The sequence below is a fragment of the Phyllostomus hastatus genome, unplaced genomic scaffold (assembly GCF_019186645.2).
Source record: "Phyllostomus hastatus isolate PE091 unplaced genomic scaffold, TTU_PhHast_1.1 phas_scaffold_12, whole genome shotgun sequence".
Classification (NCBI taxonomy): Eukaryota; Metazoa; Chordata; class Mammalia; order Chiroptera; family Phyllostomidae; genus Phyllostomus; species Phyllostomus hastatus.
This window is the reverse complement of record NW_025334007.1, coordinates 9,158,426-9,171,682: the sequence shown is the minus strand read 5'-3', so window position 1 is coordinate 9,171,682 and position 13,257 is coordinate 9,158,426.

The window sequence follows — 13,257 nt, the reverse complement described above, 5'->3', positions numbered from 1 at the left end:
CATATGTTTATTCTGGTTGCTTGGTACCTCTGATAGCAGTTATTTAATATTTTAAATATCATCCCTGGATACATACCTACAAGAGAAATCTGTAACCAGAAAGTATGCACAACTTCACCTTCACTAGATATTACCAAGTAGCTCTCTGAAGTGGTTAAACCATTTTACACTCCCCACTAGTAGTTTAATATATGCCTCCCTATTTCTCCACAGTTGATACTGTTAGACTTTTTTCCACTGGTCTGATGAATATGAAATGGTATCTTATTTTAACTAGCAGTTTCCTGGTTACTAGTCAGGTGAAATAATCAGCCATTCAGAACTCTTCTAAATTGCCTGTTCATAGCTTTTACTCCATTTTCTGTAGGGCCTTCTATCTTTTTATACTTGCTTTGTTTAAGTGTTTTGCATTCATAAAGAGGGCAATAATGCCTTCTTCACAAGATTGTTGTGAATACAAAAAGTGAGGTGCTAAATGTACTGGGCAATATTCAATAAATAAATAGTAGTTTTCTTCCTGTATCAAACAGAGGGGAAAACAAGAGCCCACTACTAAGCAAACATCTTCACTGAGCTATGATGTGTCAAAGACAAGAATCACATAGATACTTGAACAGAATGATGAGTTGAATGGATTACATAACTCACTAAATAAACATTAAACCCTTTCTATGTGCCAGGCATAGATTTAGAATGGGATGTAAAACAGACTAAGGCTTGTCTAGAGTGAGAGAGACGACAATCAAAAGTATTATTTACTACAATGTCAGGATAAATAAAACTAACAAAGCTTAAGGGGATTAAAAATCGGGGGTACAGTTTCAGACTGGGTATCCAAAAGGTCCTATGTTGGAGGCAACTGCAGTGGAAATACAAAGGAATTGAGGAAAGAAGCCATGCAGAGGAAGCATGTGCAAAGACCTTGGGGTGTTAGCATACTTGTCAATCAAGGAGAACAAGGACAGTAGGAGAGAAGGAAATAGCAAAAGAAAGAATGATAGAAGAGGTAACCAGGGGCCTCCCTGATAATGACCTTGGAGGCCACAGTAAAAATTCTGAATTATTTTCTGTGATGGAATGACCCTGGAGGGTTTTGAGCAGAGAAATGACATGTTATAAGTCATGTTTTAAAAGAATCCATCCAACTATAGGATGAAGAAAAGGCTGTAGGAGTGCAGGAAGAGAAATAGGGAGACCATAAGAGGCTGTCCTTGTTCCACTGACATTTTCTAAAGCCATTCTGAGTGTTTCCCAGCCCTCATAAAAATAAGATACTCTGAACTGAAATCTCAAATGCAGCAAATGGCACTATTTCTATTTACTATTATTAGACAAGTCATGTTTAACCCAGAACCTGGAAAAAGGTGAAAGAGATTAAGAATTACAAATTGCCACTTACAAAAATAGTCACAGGGATATCAAGTGCAGCATAGGGAACATAGTCAATAATATTACAATAACTAGGCATGGTTCCAATTGGGTACTAGCCTCATAGGGGGAATCGCTTCGTAAGGTATGTGTGTCTAATCACTATGTCATACACCTGAAACTAATATAACATTGTACGTCAACTGTGATTGAAAAATAAATTTTTCAAAAGGGGGAAAAAGCAGTGACAAAAGCAAAAAAAAAAAAAATAGTGCTGAACTTGTTTACCTCTCATTTTCACAGGCCATTTATACATCTTTCTTTGGGTCAAAGAAATCAAGGCCTTTTTAGGACAGTCACTACCTGTGGACTTAAAAGGGTCCGATGCCTTGGGTCAAAGCAGTAATTCCCCCTTCACCTTTTCTGAGCAGCATTCCTTGCTGATACGGAGAGGTCCTATGTAACTCTCCCTCTCAAGATATGCTGCCTATCTGATCATGAATCTTCCCAATACTGTCTCACTCTCCAAGGTGTTCTTATTGATTTTTCTCCTTGTTGGTTAGAATCTAAAGCTATTTAATGAATGCATTTCTTTTATACAAATAGAAAAACTCAGCATGACCAAAGTCAGAGTGGTCAACTGCTCAGTGCTTCCCTGCCTCCCAGCTGTAACACCTTCTTAGGTCTGATCCTGCCCCCCACCCCGACCCCAGACCCCTGGCCTGCCTGCCAATCCATAGTTGCTTTTCACATTATGTTCTTCAAAAGGTTCTTGCTTCTGTGTTGAAATCACCAGGTTCATTTCTTGAGAAATTATTCCTAGAGCAGAACTTCCCAAACTTTCATGTGAAAATAAATGACCTACAGATCTTATTAAAATGCATGTTTGAATTGAGTGGATCGGGGCTAGGGCCAGGACTGTGTATTTCCCAGGCGATGCTGGAGCTGGGGATCTGAGCACCACACTTCAGTACCAAGGCCCTAGGCGTAAGGTAATTCCAGCTGTAATAGTTATTAAAAATATACATATATTTTTCTTATATATGTCTAACATGTGTTATATAAGACATATGTTAGATATGTATATCTTATAAACATGAATATATATTTGGAATATATTTAGAACACTTACTACTTGTAGATAAAGATATCTTAAATGACTTGGGTAGAAAGTAGCATCATGATTTTATTCTTTACAGCATCATTATTTGGTAGCAGGGAGGATTCAAGTCTAAACTCTCAAGTTGGAAATTTGCAAACATACCTAAGCATAACATGCATAATAATTTCCCACCTTGCACTAATAACCTAAATAGCTATTTCCCCTATCAAATACGATCTTCTGGGAGAGGGAGAATGTATTATTTGTCTTGGTTGGACTTTTTCCCAGGTCAATAGCTGACAATGTTGAATGTATAAACCCTTCAGCTCTGGTTCTCAATGTATACCCCCAAGACTAGCACCATCAGAATCACCTGACGACATTTCAAAATTCCAAATTTCAGGGCCCACACTAAACCTACTGAATGAAATGCTATTTACAGGGCACAACTATCTGTGTTTGAACCAATCTTCCAAGTGATTTTGAATTGTGAGAACTACTGCTCTAAAAGACTAGCTTCTGCATTTCTAGATAAATAGCATTCAATATGATTTTTATTAAATGCATAGGACTGGTAAAAATATATATAACTCCCATAAACTTCATCTTAAAAGTGCTTTGCAAATATAAATAAATGAATTAATTAATACAAACCTGGCATAATTGGTATAATTTCCCCCACAATTTGCAATAGATCTGCCTTCTTTATTAATGCAACTATTAGCTATTCAGTGCATTAAAAAAGAAACCCAAAATGTGACACAGACATTAACATTTTAAATTTTAGGCAATTTAAAGCAAGCAGGAAGCTCTCCAGAGGCCCGGCTGATATTGCTTTGAGGGCCACTTCTCAATTTCTTATACAAAGAATATCTAGGCATTGTTCTTTTCTCATCTCAAAGTTTATTCCTCCTGGGAAGAATCCATTTGAATCATCCCTTCTATATAATTGACTATTTATATGCAGCTATTACTGGAGAACTTTACCCTCTGGAGGGCCACTAACCATGCCTGGGCCTGATTCTGGGACACTTTTATGATGAAATGTCACTAGGAGATGAGAATCTAACTATGAAACAACTCCATGATGGTTTTCTTAAATCTTTTATGGAAATGTGTCATCAAGTGCCACATACGGGTCCACTTCAGTCCTGGGCCCTACAAAAAAATACCCCTCAAAAGTAATTGGTAAATTCTATAAATTTCTGGGTGAGACAGTTCCCCTGAGTTCCCATCATCACATTTAGTAGGGGCAGCAGCTCTGAAAATAGCTGGAGAATAGTTTTGTGTCATTTAGGATCAGAATCTGTATCATTTTAACATCAAATCTTCTTCATAAATCACAAATATCTCTGCACTGCATTTTAATTGGGACTTTTTGGAGAAGTTATATTCCGTGTCCTATATTTTGCTCACCTTTTACATTATGTTTTAATATTTTAACCAATATGTAACTACTCATTTCAAAAAAACATTTCAATCTCCTTAGAATTGACATATTAAATAACCTAACAAAAGGAATACATTAACAGCTTTGGTAAAAAGCTAACAACATTTTAAATAAATATGTGGCGGTTAATTTTATGTATCAAATTATCTGTGCCATGGTGCCCAAATATTTGCTCAAACATTATTCTAAGTGTTTCTGTGAAGGTGATTTTTGGATAAAACTAACATTTAAATTGATGTACTTTGAAAAAAGCAGATTATCCCTGGTTGGGTGGCTCATTTGGTTGAAGCATCATCCTGTACACCAAAACGTTGTGGGTTCAATTCCTGGTCAATGCACACACCTAGTTTGTGGGTTCAATCCCCAGTCAGGGCGAGTATAGGAGGCAACTGATCAATATCTGTTTCTGTCTCTGCTTGTCTCTCTCTCTCCTATGTAAAATCAATGCTGAATACTATATATGCATATATTATATGTGTGTACATGTATGATATTAGCAGGAAATTTTATGTGTAGCCTTGTTTTTTATTTTGGCATTTAAAGAAAGCCAATCTGCAAACTTTATCTGAGAGAACTCCAACTCAGAAAATGTTCTCTCTCAAGCAGCTGTGTGGTGTTAATTCACTGATGCAGGGGCAATGCCCCTTTTAAAGAGAAATTCTTGCTGGGAAAGGAAATAGGCCTTAAAATAAAATAGGCTCCTCTTTGTCTGGAATGTACTGAGCTTGGGACAGTCTGAAGAGAGGGAGATGAATGCATTAAATGGATCTGTAAGGATCTCCCGTCCTCTTTGTTGTAGCAATTCTTAATTTCTAGGGTTAGTACCTACCGCTGCTAAGAAAAAGTTCCTCCTTCTTCCTTAGCAATAAAAGATATGCCCATCAGTTTATTCAAGGCTTTGCTCCAGCTATGGAAGATGGGAAAGTAGAACTTTATCTTCCTGACACACATTGTTTCAATGCTTATTGAAATAAATGGTTTCCATATTGCACATCATAATTCATATACTACAACCAGTCTTACAGGGGAAACACCTGAAAAAGATTTGCAATTTGGACCATCTCATTATTTTGGATTTTCTCCAGCTATGATTAGGAAGTTCCATGTACTAAAAAAATCAGAAATATTCAGTATTCAGTTTGTAAGGACAGCAGAGAAAAACTAATACTCTTTTCCTGAAAATTTCAAATCAGTAAACCGTGCACTATTTTCGCCCTCAGTGGCAGTTTCAGGAGCTGAGTATCAGTTACAAAGTTAACTGTCCCTAAAACTGCTGAAATATTCCTTTTTCTCGGAAAAGTTCAGACTTTTGTTTATAACTGATAATACATGGGCTTTAATTTTGTGCTATCCAAACTTGAACTAGAATCCATTGCTCATTACATACAACCTCAGATCACATTCCTATGAGAATTTCAAGTCCCGAGCTAAACTGCACAACAGAAAAGGGAGTAGGGGAGTCATCAAAGACTTCTGAAACAGGAATGGCAAGGATGGGAACGGCGTTGCAAAATAAGGTCTTCACGGCAAATTCAAATGGAAACATTAAGAGATTTTAATAACCAACTTCAATTGCTAAAAACAATGATGAGCAACTAAGGAATAGTGATGCCATTTGAAATGGGGACCAAGCTAAAACAGTATAAAATTTTGGACAAAAACACAAGAATTTTCTGTCCAAAATAAAGATTTAAAACATCAACCTACATTATAGAAAGAAGAAAGATGATGACCGTTTCTATAGATTTACTGACACACCCACCAGTGACTCCACCCCGTCACCCGTTACTCCACTTTACTCTTAGCTGCCGCCCTCCCTGTTGCTTCCTGGGCTCCCGTACCAGCCTCCCTGCTCTGCTGCAAACCTCTGCACCTATTTCTGTTTTAGGCCTCTGCATGCATTGCTCCCCCTGCCTGAAAATTTCTCCCTTCAAAGACAACACATTTGACCATTTATTCTCCCCTCTCTAAGGCCTTTACTCTAAAACCAGCCACTCAGTGGAGAATTCCCTGGTCACCCTGCCTTTCAACAGCCTCTATCACCCTTCCCCTTCCCTTCCTTCCCTTCCCTTCCCCTCCCCTCCCCTCATGTCCTGTCTTCTCCTTCTTTTCTTTTCTCTTTTTCTCTCCTTCCTTCTCTCCTAGCTTGGAGGAAACAAGTCACCATATTGGAAAGGCCCACATGGTAAAGAACAGAGAATGGCCTCCAGTCCACAGACACAAAGGATCTGAGACCTTTGGTCCAACGGCTCAGGAGGAATGTGATCCTGCTAAACACCACCTGTGCTTGGAAATGGGTCCTTCTCCAATCAAGACTTAAGACAGCAAATGCTTTTCTTTCCTTGTAATCAAGAACATGTTTACCTCATCACAAACCTAGAGGTGGGCTTTGGGAGAAATCTTTTCTGCTTTTGAATTAAACAGACTTCCCAGTTAGTTGGTAGCTAGAATTGGGCTCCCAACTGTATGACCTGTGTGGGACAGAATTTCTGCATGATGGCATACACTTCTTTGGTTTTCAGCTATAACAAAAAGGGAGGAGGACAACTGAAGTGTTTGTTTAAATGCTGCTATCAGAAAAGAAATCTAATAGATCTACAGGCTCTTCAATAGCTCAAAAAAATTCACACAGAAGGTTGTTATACTAATTCCTAAGGGACACTATCTTTCCTTTATGAAGTTTTTTCCTAAGTTGCACACGGGGGGGGAGGGGGGACCACGACGGACATGGGAGTGAATAGAGAAGGCACACATTGTCCTAAAAGGCAGCACTCAAAACACAGCTCTTGTTTGGTTAGGAAGGGTTGCGCTTTATTCTCTTTTTCATTTTAAATCAGGAATCTTACAACAAAAACTCAACAGTAACTTACAAATAACCAAGATGATCTAATGTCAATGGGTAAACATGTAAAGGGGGACAGTACAGAAACCCCTGTAACTGGAATTTCAGGCTGACCCATAGTGTTTTATTTTTGTTCCCTGTCCAAGGTGATGAATAGAATCAAATCATTATGTAAACACTTCATGAATAATAGTGACAATTTCAAGTACAAAACTCAGGTTTCTCAGTTCCCACATGTTCCCTTTTGAGTTCTATAAATATAAGGTTCATAAATACTGAGTTAAGGACATAGGTGCTTTGTAATAATCAAACTCATAAAAAGTAAGCTGAAGAGTGATGGTTTATAATTGTCAATGTATTGCTACTGTACAAGTGATCATCTATATGATTTTATATATATGATTGTACAAACATGCATTATATGTAAGCTCATTACATACATCAGAAAAACTGAGATTCCTTTGTAGAAACAAGTGTTTTAAGATACATGTTTTTAGAGAAAGATACTCCAGAAACCCTATGAGGCATCTCAGATGTGCACAGGATTCCACGGCTGTTGGAGCTGACTACTTCCCTGCATTCTCTGTAGGGTTCTGCACACCAGTAGCTCTGCACATGTGCGGGCACACCATGCACAAGGTGGAGAAGCAGAAAACTGGTAATGGGACTGACTGACACAGAGGTGCCTCAGGCCCAAGCCCATCCTTCCTCCCCTGCTTAGTCCTGTCCTTGCGCCTCTTTCCCAACAGTAATCTAGGCACTGTGCTATTTTTGTCCACGTTTTTCCCTCTTGGGAATCTGGTGCTGCTTTTCTTCCTGAGGAGCTATGCGCAGGGTCTGTTCTGTTACATGGGATTGACAAACTTCCAACATTCATTCCTGCAAATTCCTCTCTTGCATAATGTCCGTTTTCATCTGCAATCTTGAGCAAAGTGGGTTAGGAGGAAATTTAGAGTAACATATTAATACTGAGGGGTCAAGGGCACCTGGAGAGTTTGGCTATCTACGATGGTATCTTCACTTTGGAATTAAAAGTACCTCTCATGATATTTATTACAAACATTACATGTACAATATTATTATAATAAAGTTTCTCATATAGAAACTATAAACATTAAGAACAATAAAATAAAAAGTCACCTTTTACCTATGAAGTAAAGACAAAAACTTTGATGTGTATAGTTCCAGGAATTTTCTTTACCTATGTAACACTTTATATAAACTAGCAAAAATATAATAGAAACACTTCAAAACCTAATGTTTCATTTAATATGACATCTATTCCCCTCCATGTAATATTTACCTACAATTTTATTATCAACAGATGACTACATTCCAGATAATAGTTGAATCATAATGTATTAAGCTGGCATTCTACTATAGTACCGTAAGGCATTTGAGCAGTCTCAAAGTTTTCAGTATTACAATCTCTTAACACATTTTTTCAATTATTCCAGTCAGTTAAATTGAATATAGAATATGTTAAAGACTATGTATATTTTTAAGACTTTATGACAATGCTTTGTTATAAATAAATTATATAAAATGAAGTATATATTATTTTTAGAGTAATGACTTTATTTTTTTACCAACCATATATATTTGGCTATCATTCAAAAAATCAAGCAATACTTTCAAAAGCACATATAAGCACTATATAGCTAGTGCTATTTTATGAGTGGCTCCCTCTGCATATACATTGACACAGAGGGACAAATAATAGGTAGATGATAGATGATGGACATACATGGATAAATAACCAAAATTACCTCAATAATGAATTCATACATATGTACATGGTACTTTTATATAAATACTAAATTTAATTCCACTAAGATGTAGCAGAACAAAGGTAAAACTCAAGGAAATACTGAATAAATTGTTCCTTAGTTGCAAAAATGCATGCTTCTAGAAGACACACGTCACTCCGTGGCAAAATGGATAGTGCACTGGACTTCTATAAGACCCATCTAAGGAAGTGCTTCTCAAATAGGAGAAATTTTGTCCTCTAGTGGACATTTGGCAGTGTCTGATAACAGTTTTGGACATCACAGCTCGGTGCTACTGGCATTTAGTGGGTAGAGGCCAAGGATGTTGCTTCAGCACCCTGCAATGCACAGGACAGCCCCACAACAAAGCATCACCTGGCCCAAAATGTCAATTGTGCCCAGGTTGAAATTATTAAGGAAAAAAACTAAAAACATGTAAAAATTAAAGTAATTATTCTTTTATAGTACTTGTTTCGATTTCAGATGTGACCAGCTACTAAGGAAGGTGAGGTGATGATCACGCTTAACCTTCTTTCTCCCGACTGCCCAGAAGTTTTTCATCTGCAGCCATAACTTCTCAGATGTTTAATCTAGTTCTTGGATATTATTGCTGACAGTTCTTGTTTTGATGTGATAATGCCTAACAGTAAAAACTAAGTATACCTCCTAGGCATAAAAGATATCCTTGGAGGATTCCTGAAAACACAGTGCTTTCATCTAACTTTTCTTTTATTTTCTTCAGAGAATTAAAAAAATGTACTTCAAAAACAATTAGACACACATAGTAAATTGCAAAGAAATGCACAGGAAGTCCAGTCATTCCTTTTATTCTTTTTTAAATGTAAATTTATTGGGGTTATGTCAGTTAATGAGATTATATAGGTTTCAGGTATACATTTCTATGATCCATGATCTGTATATTACACTGTGTGCCTACCAACCAAGGTCAAACTTTCCATCCCTATGTATTTGACCCACTTTACCCTTTACTACCCCCACCTCCATTCCCTCTGGTAACCTGTTCTCTGTGTGGTCTTAACGTAGGCCAAGATGATCATGCCTTTGTACTCCCATACCAATCAGTCAATGAATATGAGTTATCTCAGGAAGGGGTGTGACTTAGATAAAACTGCCCTCCATAACTATGGCAATGCCTGAAGGGGCTTAAAATTGAAGGCTATTTGCTGGCAGCTCTCTTAGCAACACAATGCCTATCGCAGACCTCCAAATTAGAATTCTTAAACATTGCTTGGCCTCCGCACCCTTCACTTGCAACATACTCCTGTTCAGAGGCATCTGTCAGTGGATACAATGAGGAGGGACAGGGAAAGAGACACTTCCATCACTCTGAAGGCATAGCTGCTTCTCACACCAACATAAAATCCATGAAGGTCTGTTCCCAAGGAGAGAGTCCATTCAATTATGCTCTCCTCTTCTTAAAAATATACTGCTTTAGATTCCCATTCTCACTTGGCCTAACCACTGCTCCAAGTTAAAATACAGATGTCTAGCTCACCTGACTTATTTAGAGCTGGGGTTCATTGTCACCAATGCACTTATTCTTTGAGGACTAAGTTATAACCTAAAACAGGGAATACCATGAAGGATTTCCTTTTTCCTTCCGGCTAGACTCTGAAAATGTCAACACTCCCTGAGTGGCACTACATTTATGACCAGTTATCATTTTGGGTTCAGTGGTATTTATTTACCAAATCACTTTATCGGTTCGTAGAGCACACCAAATGCAAAATATGAAGCTATTGGATAAAAGTACTAACCATACTGAGTGGGGAAAAGAGGAACATAGGAGCAGAGTGGGCCAAAAAAAAAAAAATGACCCACTGCAGAAAATTTCTATTTTCTGAATTTTGCTTACATTTGTCCCTGCATATAATGCCATAGTATATTTCCACCCAATACTAGGTGAAAAATAGAGAATGTGTTCACTACTTCTTAAAATAAAAAGAAAACAACATAACAAAGTCTTAATATGACTATGAGGAAATGCAAACACAAACATAGTTTAAAAAGTAAAAAACTGCTCATAAGCTAACATAATTGACTTTTAAAGGACAAATCGACAGAAAAAATGGCCCCAGTACCCACCAGTAGATGAGTGGATGAAAAAACCGTGGAACATTTACACAACGGACTACTACACAGAAGAAAGAAAGAAAGAAAGAAAGAGCTCCTACCCTTCACAACAGTGTGGATGGAACTGGAGAGCATTATGCTAAGTGAATAAGCTGGGGTATGAAAGACAAATATCATATAAGAGGAATCAAATGAACAAAATAGACCAATGAGCAAAACAGAACCAGAGATATAGAAACATGGAACAGACTGACAGTTGTAGGGGCAGGTGGATAATGGTGGAAAGAAGGGGCAGGGACTAGTGAAAGGACATGTATGAATGACCGACGGACATAGACAACAGCGTGGGGATTGACTGTGGGAGAAGGAGGTGGGATGGGTAGAGGAGGGCAAAGGAGGGAAAATTGGGACAACCATAATAGAATAACAATAGAAAAATAAAGTAAAATAAAGCTGTGCTACATTTTATACAATGGAATACTACTCACCCATACAAAAAAAAAAGGAACTCTAACTCTTCATGACAGCATGGATGGACCTGGAGAGCATTATGCTAAGTGAAATAAGCCAGTCGGAGAATGACAAACACAATATGATTTCACTCATATGTGGAATCTAATGAACAAAATAAACTGAGGAACAAAAGAGAACCAGCGGCATGGAAACACGGAAGAGACTGACAGCTGTCAGAGGGGAAGTGGGTGATGGGGACTGGATGAAAGCAGGTGAAGGGATTGGCCAAAGAACATATGTGCATAGCCCAGAGACACAGACAATAGTGTGCTGAAGGCCAGGAGAGCAGGGGCAGGGGCTGGGTGGAGGAGGACGAAGAGGTATGGATGGGGGACATCTGTAATAGTCTGAATATTTTTTAAAAAAAGAAAAAATCAATTGTGAACATATCTACATATTTGCATCTGCGATTCCTTTCCCTTGAAACACTCCCCTTGTTTCCACATCTTCAAATCAGGTCTACCCTTTCAAGTCAAAGTTTATATCCTCCATTCATGCAGTCTTTTCCAGTCGCTTCAGCCCATTTTCCTACCAAACTGCACAATGCTCGGTATCTCTGTAAAATATTTTATCTTCATTGTTATTTTTGGTTGTCTTTCTACTGAATGCCCACTATGTGCCCAGTACAGAATTGAGTCCTTCCATGCACCATCTTAGACAGCTTTGAGTACCCCCATTTTACATATAAGGGAACAGAGGCCCAGAGGGGTGAATTAACACTGCAGGTAAAACAGGACTAGACGTTACACCCAGTTTAGATTTACTACAATGTCTGTGTTATTATTATTATGCTGCTATATTGTGTGTGATTCTCATTTCCCTGGGGTAGACCATACACTTCTTCAGAGAAAGAATTGTGCATAATACCACTTCCTTCCTTGTACTTCTCTGTACCCACCCCACATCATCTTGGATAACAAAGAGTATGTACCATCCTGAACATGTTAGAGAAAACAAGGAGAAAAACATGCAATAGGGAAGTCGATGAGTAGATTTTTTACAAGTATTCCAGATTACTCCTATGAATTCAAAATGTAACAAAATGATACATCGTTCACAAAAAGATTAAAGACAATTTTGCATCCGTCTCTCTTGGCCGATTCCATGCATTGGTGCCAATGTGGGACTTAGTTAAGACTTTGGCTTTCTTACACAGTAATAAAGAAAGCAAGTGATTGGGAAAGTTGATTAAGAGTGGGGTTATCAATGGCATGAAGAAACTTAACAGATGCATGTCTGCTTGCCTTTTATTAAAATAAATTGAAAAGATTTATCTTCCAATGATAACAATTCAAATGGAAACACTTGGCAGTTCCCTTGAATATATAATGAAGGATTACCCTCACACCCACATTTACATCCTGTAGTGTGCATAACACTGAGAGAAGGCCAGGAAAGTGACAGCTCCTTAATTAGTTAGCGCTTGGTGACAAATTGGGGAAACTTACTCCGGAATCTGTAGGGAGGGAGGAGATAGTAGATTGGTTTAAAAGTCTCTCTCTCTTCTCTATTATATGTTTCAAGAGCATGCATATTTATTTCATCGTTAAAGATGTATAAACCCAAAGGAATATGACTCACTAAATACCATGTTATAAACCAAATGAAGGGCTTTGCTTCTTTTAGTACCTGAAGCGACACTACTTTACCTATCATGGCAGACCTGAAGCCTCCTTTCCCCAATTTTTCTTGTGATAAGAGAAAAGCAATTAGAACCAACTACTCAATTTTATTCATCGGTGCCGCTGATAGGCAAATTATATGGAAAAAACTATTTTATGTAATTTTCCTTAAAAATATTACCCTGTAAGTAGTTGTACCCTCCTTCTACAATTATGGCTCAAATTATTTATTGAGTTACCGCAAAATGCCATACAGGATTTAGTAATGATAGCTGTATGCAATAATTACATGCTACATTGCCTCCATTGGAAACCATGGTAACCAATCAGTTACTGTTTTAGTAGGCTGCCAGAGCTGTGACTGGCACAGAGGAGAAATAAGGTATTCTAGCCATCATTATATACATTCAATCTTGAGATAACGGCACACGAGCTTTTATTTGTAATTAAGCTAATACAGTGTTTTAATAATCCCCACAATTTCCCTTGGGATTGAT